The following is an 11582-nucleotide window of genomic DNA, read 5'->3' on the forward strand; positions in this document are numbered from 1 at the left end:
TGACATATCCAATATCCACGCTTTGACAAACCATCCATGTCTCTACCAATATTATTTTATTAATATATCTAAAACAATACACTAATTTGTAAGTACTAGATTATTCTAATTTATGAATATCTAATCCTAATCCAACCTATACATACAATAACCATAAATGAAATTTTAATCATCTAACACATACAATTTAATTATACTTTGGCAAATCAACCATGCCATTTTAAATATATTTATTTATATATTAGCAACTCAACCATTCCTCCTTAAGTATATTTATTTATACATTTAAACTAGTAATTCATCCATACTTCCTATGTATGTATTTTATTCATACACAGACTTAGGCAATATATATTTACGCCAATGGCAACTCATCTATGCCTACAATTCAACCATGTACCAAACCTTAAAAGTTAATTTATCCACTAAACAATTCATACATAGATAAATTAACTTATTAACAAAACACTCATACCTAAGCATTCCATGCATATCATATGCATAAAAAATTAATTTAATAACCAGCCTATCCATATATACAAAATAAGACTAATAATATAAATCATATTAAATAATATATACATATCACATATATCATTTAATATATATATATATATGTATATCACTTTCCGTAATAATCCTTGATTATTTAACAATTTTATATACACACACACATATATATATACATTTTCCTTCCATAATAAATTATTAATTTATTATATTTACACAAATTAGATGTTACTAAATATCGTAATAACACTCTATGGCTCTCAGAACACCAAGAATACATCATCTAATAGTTGATTTCAACATTAACAAACTTAAAAATCAATTCTGGAAATTCACCGGACCCCACAGCAACTTTCTGGGACCCCAAATAGTGTCACACGCGCCCCCACGCGTCGACACACGGGCTTAAAGCCTCTACACGCGCCTCTATGCGCCACCAAAAATTGCTACACGGTGTGGACGAGCTCACGAGAATTGAGAGAAACAACCAACCAAAAGACGCCACGTCAGCCAGAGGAGTCATCACGCGCCCTCACACGCTACACACGCGCCTGATGACTCCTCTGGCTGACGTGGCGTCTTTTGGTTGGTTGTTTCTCTCAATTCTCGTGAGCTCGTCCACACCGAATAATCTTCCACCATTTAATTATATCTAACAGTCAAATTTGAAGGCGCATAATCTCTCCATGGACTACGCCGCACCAGATCATCCTCCACCGTCAATCAACTCCATCCACGGCCCAGATCAGCGTGTGCACCTCTACCATGCACACGCCTACACCGGATTGTCTATCATTCATCAGGATCTTCTTGTGGTCCTGATTTGGGGCGCACTGCCGCTCTATGAGCCACACTGCACTGAATCACCCCTCTACACACATACGCCGAAAATTAAAGAGGCCTCCACTATGTATTGCCTCCACTATGTAACAGTTTAAATAAAATAATCCCAAAATAAATATAATATAAATTCTAAAAATTTCAGAAAATATAAAACAATTACAGAATATTCCATAAAATTACAGAAAATTCTCATTAATTTCATAAACCCCAATTAACTCTCTTGGGTCACAGATCAAGCATATAACTTGCTTTTAAAATATATACAACATCTATATATATAATTTAAAATCCGATAATCCAAAAATCAAATATAATAATTTATGCTTTTAATTAATTCTGATCTAACCATGATTTTAAATAAATAAATTTAAATCTAAACATTGATACTCAAGGTGAAATCCTTATGAGTCTCAAGAGAAAAGTTAGGGAAGAACTCGCCTGAAGGTTTCGAAACGAAACCGACGCTTCAAGCCTTGATTGTTTCTTCCAATCTAGCATCCTCTTTCTCTAATCTGGCCTCCTCTTTGTCGGTCTCCTCTTCTCTCTCTCTACCTCACTTATTTTTCTAACGTAAAAAACATTTTTAATAAATTAATTCTATGAGTATATATAACCACATTAGTACCCTAATCATTTTTCAATTAGCACTACCATATAAAACATTCCATAATTAATCATTAATTAATTAAATCGTATATACCTATATATCAATATATATATATATATATATATATATATATATATATATCCTTCCATAATACTTATTAAATATATAATTATAATTATACAAAAATGATTATTAAAATAATCACATAATCATGGGCCTTTATTAATTAACCCAACAAGGCTTCCTTCAAGCCTAAGACCATCCAACTTTCCTTAAACCCAAATTCAATTAATTTAAATAAATCAAATAATTAACTAAACACTTAAATTAAAATAACTAATTACATGAAGCACGTAAACAAATAAGAATTTACAATTTAGTCACACCATACTAATAAAATCAACACGCCAACAATTCAATTAATAATTAAGCATACAAAAAATCAATCATCATACATTACCACGAAATATAACTTAATTAAAATAAGACAATTAATCTAACACTCAATTAAATAAAATAAATCATTAAAAAATAAAAAATAAAAGCGATTAATTGCAAATAAATCAAATAAATCATTTTAAATAAAAATAAAAATCATTAATCCTAATAAATAATACCTTTAAAATATAGGGGTATTACATTTAACACATCTAAACAACACCTATTTTTGTGGTACACACAAAGAAAGCTTCAAGTTTTTGGCGTCGTTGTTGCCGGGAATTGGCGGTTTTATTGGAATTAAATTTGACATTAGTGTTCATTTGATTGCAAGTATGATTCATTTCCTACCCTTTTCTTATTGTTTTTTCTATGTGCAATTAGGTACTTGAAAGAAAGAAAAGTAAGCTTTGGGATCACGACATTATGTTTGGGACCTTTGTGAGCGTATCTTGAACCCTTGAACCATTATTGCACATTTCTATATATGCTTGAGAGATAGTCCTTGTCAAGGTTATCAAATTGCTTTAAATTCTTGTTCAAGCACAGGTCCTTGTCGAAGCCAATTATATATTTACATTGTGATATTGAGGAGAAATAGATCATCGTCTGTGGATGTTGTGGTGGTGAAATTGTTATTGTGTGTTGTTGTGTATAAGAGGTAGAATGTCTCTTCATATTCCTTTCATCCCTCTAGACCAAGAGATTAAGTCTTCCCTAAAGAGATTAAAAGGTAGTGCATCTTCCTATCCTAGATCATCCAATTAATTCAATAGCACAAAACAACACTCCTCAAGTTTTTGGTAAGCCACCCCAAGTAGCTCAACCACCCCAAGTAGCTCAACCTCCTCATGTGGTACAACCACCTCAAGTAGCTTACCCACTACCCAATCCTCAAATGGTCCTTCGTGATCATTACACTCCCAATTTTTAATTACAATGCTTCGACATGTTACCAGTTACCAAATATAAGGGCTAACCACTATGAACTCAAGCCCGGGATCATTCAAATGTGCCCCACATTTTGTGAGTTGAATTATGAAAATCCATATAAACATTTGGATGAATTCTTAGAAGTATGTTCCACCGTTAAGATTACCAATTTTCCTAAAGAAGCCTTAAGAATGAAGCTTTTCCCTTTCACTCTTCGAGATAAGGCAAAATATTGGTTCAACAACTTAGGGGTTAATACCATCACTTCTTGGGCTCAAATGCAACAAGAGTTCCTTAAGAAGTATTACCCCACAAGTAAGACCAATCAAATGAGAACAGTTATTCAAGGATTTTCTCAAGGCGATGAAGAGCCATTACATGAAGCTTAGGAAATATTGAACGATTTGCTACAAAAGTGTCCACATCAAGACCTTCCAAAGTGGCAACTTGTCTAATGTTTCTATTAAAGCTTATCCGACACTCATCAGAAAATTGTGGATGCTTCATGTGAAGGCACATTTTTGCTTAAGCATGAAGATGATCTTTGGAATCATTTTGAGAGCATGAATGAAAACTCCATACACCGTTTTACATCTTCTCTGTTAGGTCGTGTTTCTAAACCTAGAGGGAGAGAAAACTGAAAATCCATGTCACGTAGATAATTCTATGGAGATTGCCACCGAGGTTAAGAATCTTACTCAAAGGTTTGATCAATTCCTTTTCTAGTCAAAATTCGGCAAGTTAATTATCCTCTCCTCCCCGAGCTCAAAATGAAACATGCATGGTTTGTTCAAGCTCAAGCCATAACACTTCAAATTGTCCTCATGGACATGCTACACCGAATGAGCCTCAAAAGCAAGCTAATGCTACTTTTACTCGTCCGGTGCATAATCCTTACTCCAATACTTACAATCCCGGATGGAGAGATCATCCGAATTTCTCTAGAAGAAATCAAAAATGAAGCTTGTAGACACTAAAATTTAGTGGGCTTTGGTTTTAACGAATGGACCCATTAAATATAGGCCTAATGTTTAAATAAATTATTTAATTTACCAGGCTTAGTCCACTTAAATTATTTAATTAGCCCAACCCAGATAATTAAATGAAACAATAATTATTCCTAATAAATTATATTTTGAATAATTATCTTTAAGGATAATTATCACAATATAACCGGCCTGGCCCAGTTATAGTTTTATCCTTATCAGGAGATGACACGTGTCATCATCCTATTAATCCAAGAAGCCTATAAATAGAGGCTTGGAGGAAGAAAAAAAAGGGAGAGGATTCAGAATTCAGAAATCTACAAATTCAGACACAAATTCAGAATTCAGAAGTTCAGAGACTCAGAAATCCAGAGACTCAGAATTCAGACACAAATTCAGAATCGAAACCCAAAAGCGAAGAACATCAAGCACATCCAACAACGTTCCATTCTTCATCAAATTCCACAGTGATTCAAGAACAAGCTCGTGCAGCCCTTGGATCCAACCAACCAAAAGCAAGGAGATCGAATCAGAGGACCATTCTTTTTTTGTAAAAGATATTACAAAGGACTGTACTCCACATTCATAAATTAATAAAATTCTATTTTGCTCCATATTTTGTTTCTATTGCAGACTTACAAAATTTGTGTGTACAAATTTGTGGCACGCCCGGTGGGACCACCTTTGCCTCTCATCTCTTTCTCCTACCATCAAGTTTCTTCTCTATCAGATTCTATGGCTCCCTCTAAGATTCAGACAGACAAGAAAGCCCAAAAGAACATCGCTATTGCAAAGGTCGACGCTAAAGCCACCATGAAAAGTGGCACGAAGACCAAATTAAGCGACGGAAGTACCTTGACGGGCCCTGTGACACGTAGCAAGTCCCAGGTGATGGCGTCATTCAAACTTCAGCAAGATGTGGTGAAAACTAATCCTGCAACACCGGCGAACGTGAAAACTCAACATGTCAAAAACCTTGACATTGTTCCAGAGGAGGCTCCACCACCAGATTCACTTCATTCTATCTATGATGCTCACTCTAGTGTCGGTTCACCCCCAGAGTCACCACGTCAGACTTCGGAGTAATCAATCACTTCAAGGAACGTGGATTCTCAAGGTCTATCATACTCAGATGTGGTTGCTGCTATGATGACTGGAGCTGCTACGGTGGAAGAACAACTAGCAACTATGGCTCATTCCATTGAGAACCTCACAAAGAGTATTGAAGAAAAGGACTTGCAAATCACTACACTAATGAATAAATTGGAAGTTCAGACCTTCGGTGAAACACCAATGCCATCCGGGAATCGTGCAACTTTCAAACCACCACCGTCTGGGAAACCTACATCTTCCACAGCAATACTAACGGAGAATCCTAATTCTATAGCACAAGGTACTCACAGGGAGAATCCCAAACAGACGCCGGTGACAGAACAAGCGACCAGTCAAAACCAGACGCCGGGGATAGAACAGGCGACTGGTCAAACCAATCATACCTCTTCTTTAGTCTCTTCATTATCTGTCGAACAATTGCAAGATATGATAACAAATACAATCCGAGCTCAATATGGTGGTGTCTCACAGAGCACTCTCATGTACTCAAAGCCCTATACAAGGAGAATCGACAGTATGAGAATACATGTAGGATACCAACCTTCAAAGATTCAGCAATTTTACGGAAAAGGTAACCCCAAGCAACACATTGCCCATTTTGTCGAGACTTGTAACAATTCCGGAACAGAGGGGGACTTACTAGTCAAACAGTTTGTCCGGTCCCTTAAACGAAATGCGTTCGAGTGGTACACTGACCTAAAGTCAGAATCAATTGATAGTTGGGACCAGATGGAACAAGAATTCTTGAACAGGTTCTATAGCACTCGTCGTACTGTTAGTATGATAGAGTTGACTAACACGAAGCAATGGAAGGATGAGCCTATAATCAACTACATTAATCGGTGGAGAGCCCTCAGTCTTGACTGCAAGGACCGTTTGTCAGAAGTATCTGCTGTGGAGATGTGTATACAGGGAATGCATTGGGGCCTGCTCTACATTCTGTAAGGCATAAAATCTTGCACATTTGAGGAATTGGCTACGCGTGCCCATGACATAGAGATCAGTATGAAATCCCATGACGGCAAAAGTCCCATGACTATAGAACTACGCAAAGATAAGAAGGACTGGAAGAAGGGCGACAAGTCATCAAAAAATGCGGCTAAAGATTCAATGGCTATCTCAACCACCCCAATCAAGATATCTGTTAAAGATGACAAGAAGGATGATAAAAAGCCTCGCCAGTTTCAAGGGAGGGAGAGACAGCGTCCTACGCTAAAGGAGTTAGAGAAGAAAGAATACCCCTTCCCCGATTCCGATGTTCCTGGCATCTTGGAATGTTTACTTGAAAGCAAAGTTATAGAACTCCCTGAATGCAAACGTCCTCCAGAGATGGGACGTATCAACGATCCAAAATACTGCAAATATCATCGCATTATCAGTCATCCAATTGAGAAGTGTTTTATCTTCAAGGAGGTGGTGATGAATCTGGCAAAACAAGGAAAAATCTTGTTGGATACAGACGAAGTTGTAACTTCAAATCATACTACTGCTACTTTGACAACCTCTGTCGTGGGGAGTGCTCGTTCTCAACCTTTAACTTCAGAGGTATCTTGCACAACTATCCAGTTTGGTTCATTAGAACCAATCCCAATCTATATTGGCAAAGGGAGTGTACATGACATTTCAACATTTGAAAGGGTTTTTCCTCAGGATGATGAAGAATGATGGACTCTGGTGACAAGAAAGAAACCACGGAAGCAACAAGCTAATATTTTTTAGACTAATTATTCTGACAGAGGGCAAAGGAAGAAGAAACCCCAATATCACCATAAACAGTCTGGCCATAACAGAAAATGGGTCAAGAAGAGACAGTCAACTAAACACACCTCTATAAGCAAAAAGAGTCAGAAGCCTATTACTTTGCAAGAGTTCTTTCCAAAAGGATACCTAAATGACGAAGTTGTAACAACTTACATGGTTTCAACTAAGAAAACAAGCCTTAATGATGAGAAGAACGAGGATCAAGATGAAGTCCAGCCTGTAGAGAACCATAATACAGCCATCATTGAAAAATCTGAGGATGATGAAGTGGTCAGAGGTACGTTTGAGTCATGTTGTGCACCAATTGTTTTCACGGACGAGGATCTTCAGTTGGGTTCGAAGCCGCACAATTGTCCTCTCTTCGTCTCCGGTTACATAAAAGAACGAAGAGTTACTCGTATTCTTGTTGATGGTGGCTCGACAGTGAATCTAATGCCAAAATTTACGATGAAAAATCTTGGCATCACAATTGACGAGTTATCGCGTAGCCATCTTATTATTCAAGGTTTTAACCAATGAGGATAGAGAGCTATCGGCATGATTCGGGCAAAGCTAAGTATTGACGAGCTCCAAGCAGAAACCTTATTCCATGTGATTGATGCAAAGACGTCCTACAATTTGTTGTTGGGAAGGCCTTAGATACATAGTAATGGCGTCATTCCATCGACTCTTCATCAGTGCTTCAAATTCTACAAAAATGGCGTACAAACGGTTGTGGCGGATCATAAGCCATTTACAGAGGCAGAATCTCATTTTGCCGATGCCAAGTTCTATATCGATCATGATACACCTTCGGAAGTGCCCATCCCAAGCCTTCCGTCTACACAAGAGATTCAATCTATAAAAGCAAAAGAAGCATTAAGTGATCCACTAGACGTTTCAGTGACAGACATTGTAAAGGTAGCTAAAACGCGAGGGGTCTCGATAAAAGCACATCGGACGAAACCTATTTTAAAGTATGTTCCAAAATCTCAACGATAAAAAGGGCAGGCACCTATTATCGAGATAATTGAAACTAAGGAATTTAAATTAAAGATGTCACAAACCAAGGAAAAAGAAGATATGCAAAAGCTTAAAGAAGAGTTAACTCTTCCTCTCCCTAAGATTCAGAAGTCTTCGCCTTCCAAGTCTCCGTTAAAAGGGTTCGTGCGGCCTTCTCAATCTATGGTTGATCGTTTATCACTTCCAAAACAAAGGACCGACGAAGGATTCGATCCTAAAACATACCAACTCTTGGCTAAGTCGGGGTATGATTTTACAAATCCTGCAAGCCTTGGAAAACTGAATCCTAAGGTCACCTGTGAGAAGGTGCACGGCCTCAATGAGACACAGAAGAAGTTAAAAGATCAAGGGCATAAAATCATTTCACCTAAGTCTGGTCTCGGTTTCGTAGCTTCTGAGCCACTTTGAATTCAAATCACAAAGAGGGATAAGAAGTCAAGCACCTCATACATTGGGTTTGAAGAAGTTGAGGATGAACAAGATCAGCAGACTAGGCATCAAAAATCAGTCTTTGATCGTATAAGAGCTCCATGCGATCGAACATCTGTATTCAACAGGTTGTCAAGCCGAGAATCAAATGTTTCAAGTTCTCATATCAGCAATTTGCCTCGTAACTCTGTTTTTAACAAAATGAGCTTTCATGACCAAGGAAGAAAATCTGCACAACCTCAATCTCGAAAGTCAGTATTTTCTCGAATTGGTACTATCCATGATGCACCACTAAAAAACAGCAAGATTGTGAAATCAGAAGAAGCTAACATCGACGTGGTGAATAATAGTGAGGTTCAGAGCCTAGTGCCTTCGCGAATGAAACGTAAGACAGAGATAGATGTCACCAATGATGTTATATTGAAAGCTCGAAGGCAAACCATTGTATTTACTAATCAATCAGCAGAAGTGGATAGAATAGAAGGCACTGGCGAATCGTCTTGTGTTACTTCATACCACATCACTGTTGAAGAGGAACCTGACTGTAAACAACTAGATGATATCGAGAAAGCTCCACTAACACTAGAAGACGAGGGGCAGGCTACTGTTGATCAACTCAAAGAAATTAACTTAGGAACTAACGATCAACCCAAACCAGTTTTTGTTAGTGCATTCCTAAACCCCTCAGAAGAAAATGATTACTTTCAATTATTGTCTGAGTACAAGGATGTCTTTGCTTGGACATACAAAGAGATGCCCGGTCTTGATCCTAAAATTGCAGTGCACAATCTCGCTGTCAAACGTGGGACACATCCGATTAAGCAGTCTCAACGTTTCTTCCGTCCAGAGCTAGTTCCAAGGATAGAGGAAGAACTCAACAAATTGATTGAAGTAGGGTTTGTCCGTAAGGTCAAATATCCAACATGGATTTCGAGCATTGTTCCAGTGAAGAAGAAAAATGGACAGATTCGAATCTGTGTGGTCTTTCGTGATTTGATTGAGCCATGCCCAAAAGATGATTTTCCTCTTCCCATCCCTAAGCTCACTGTAGATGCAACCACTGGACATGAAGCTCTCTCTTTTATGGATTGTTACTCTGGGTACAATCAGATAAGAATGACTCCAAGGGATGAGGAGTTAACTGCCTTTCGCACTCCTAAAGGCATATATTGTTACAAAGTTATGCCCTTTGGACTAAAAAATGCGGGAGCAACATACCAGCGCGCTATGCAAAGGATCTTCGATGACATACTCCACAAGATTGTTGAATGTTATGTTGATGACTTGGTGGTTAAGACAAAAGAACGAAGAAATCATTTACAGGATTTACGTACTGTCTTTAATCACCTTCGAAAATATCAACTTAAGATGAATCCCCTTAAATGTGCATTTGGTGTGACTTCAGGGAAATTCCTGGGATACGTCGTACGTCATCGTGGTATTGAGATTGATCCTAATAAAATTGAGGCCATTCAAAAGATGCCGCCAACAAAGAATTTACGTGAACTTAGAAGTTTACAAGGTAAACTTGCGTTCATTCGTCGGTTCATCTCAAATTAAGTGGGTCGTTATCAGCCTTTTAACCGACTCCTAAAAAAAGATGTTCCATTTAATTGGGACCAATCATGCCAAAATGTTTTTGATAGCATCAAAAAGTACCTTCTCAATTCTCCGGTATTGGGAGCACCGGTACCTGGAAAGCCACTCATACTTTACATTGCTGTGCAAGAAGAATCGCTGGGTGCCTTACTTGCTCAGAATAATGAAGAACATAAAGAGAAGACATTGTATTATTTAAGTCACAGAGTCACCCCGACAAAACGAAATTATCCTCCAATTGAAAAAACATGCCTCGCACTTGTCTTCGCTTCTAAGAAATTGAGGCATTATTTCTTGGCTCATACAATACATCTTGTTGCAAGGGCAGATCCTCTCAAATATGTCATGTCTAAGCCGGTCCATTCCGGACGATTGGCGAGGTGGTCAATTTTGTTCAACGAATTTGAAATTATTTATGTGCCACGAAAAGCAGTAAAAGGACAAGTCTTAGCTGAGTTCTTAGCTGACCATCCTATTCCAGCCGATTGGGAAATTTCTGAAGATTTTCCTGATGAAGAAGTCTTCCTTGTGGACATCCTCCCTCCATGGATGATGTTTTTCGATGGGGCAGCACGATCAGATGGGGCTGGAGCAGGTGTAGTTTTTGTTTCTCCAAAGAGACATGTCATTCCATACTCTTTTGCACTTGCTAAAAACTGCTCAAATAATGTAGCTGAGTATCAAGCCTTGATTATCAGCCTTCAAATGGCGAATGAGATGAACATCACGGACCTCGAAATATATGGAGACTCTAAGTTGGTGATCAACCAACTTCTTAAAGAATATGAGGTTAAGAAAGATGATCTAGTACCGTACCATCATTACGCCTCTCATTTGTTGGAACGGTTTGATAGCGTCATACTAGAGCACATTCCAAGAAAAGAAAATCGGATAGCTGATGCTTTGGCAAATTTGGCTACAACATTGGCGTTAACTGATGAAGACCTGGTTGATGTTCCTGTATGTCAAAGATGGGTCTTGCCACAAGTCTTGGAGGATAAATTTGAAGAAAGTAATGTGGTTTCTTGTTGGACACAAGAGGAAGAAGACTGGAGAATCCCTATCACTGATTATCTGGAACATGGAAAGCTTCCCGAAGACCTACGCCATAAGACTGAAATACGAAGGCGAGCACCTCGTTTCATCTATTACAATGATACATTGTATAGGCGTTCCTATGAGGGCCTTTTCCTTCGCTGCCTTGGAAATGATGAAGCAACGCATGCAATGAAGGAGGCACATTCTGGGATTTGTGGAGCTCATCAATCTGGTCCAAAGCTGCACTTTCGCGTCAAAAGAATGGGTTATTATTGGCCCACCATGGTCAAAGATTGCTTGGAGTATGCAAAAAGGTGTCAAGC

Source organism: Cornus florida, unplaced genomic scaffold (assembly GCF_030987335.1).
Source record: "Cornus florida cultivar Cherokee Brave unplaced genomic scaffold, ASM3098733v1 CherokeeBrave_3.0.0_Hap2_Chr03, whole genome shotgun sequence".
Taxonomy (NCBI): Eukaryota; Viridiplantae; Streptophyta; class Magnoliopsida; order Cornales; family Cornaceae; genus Cornus; species Cornus florida.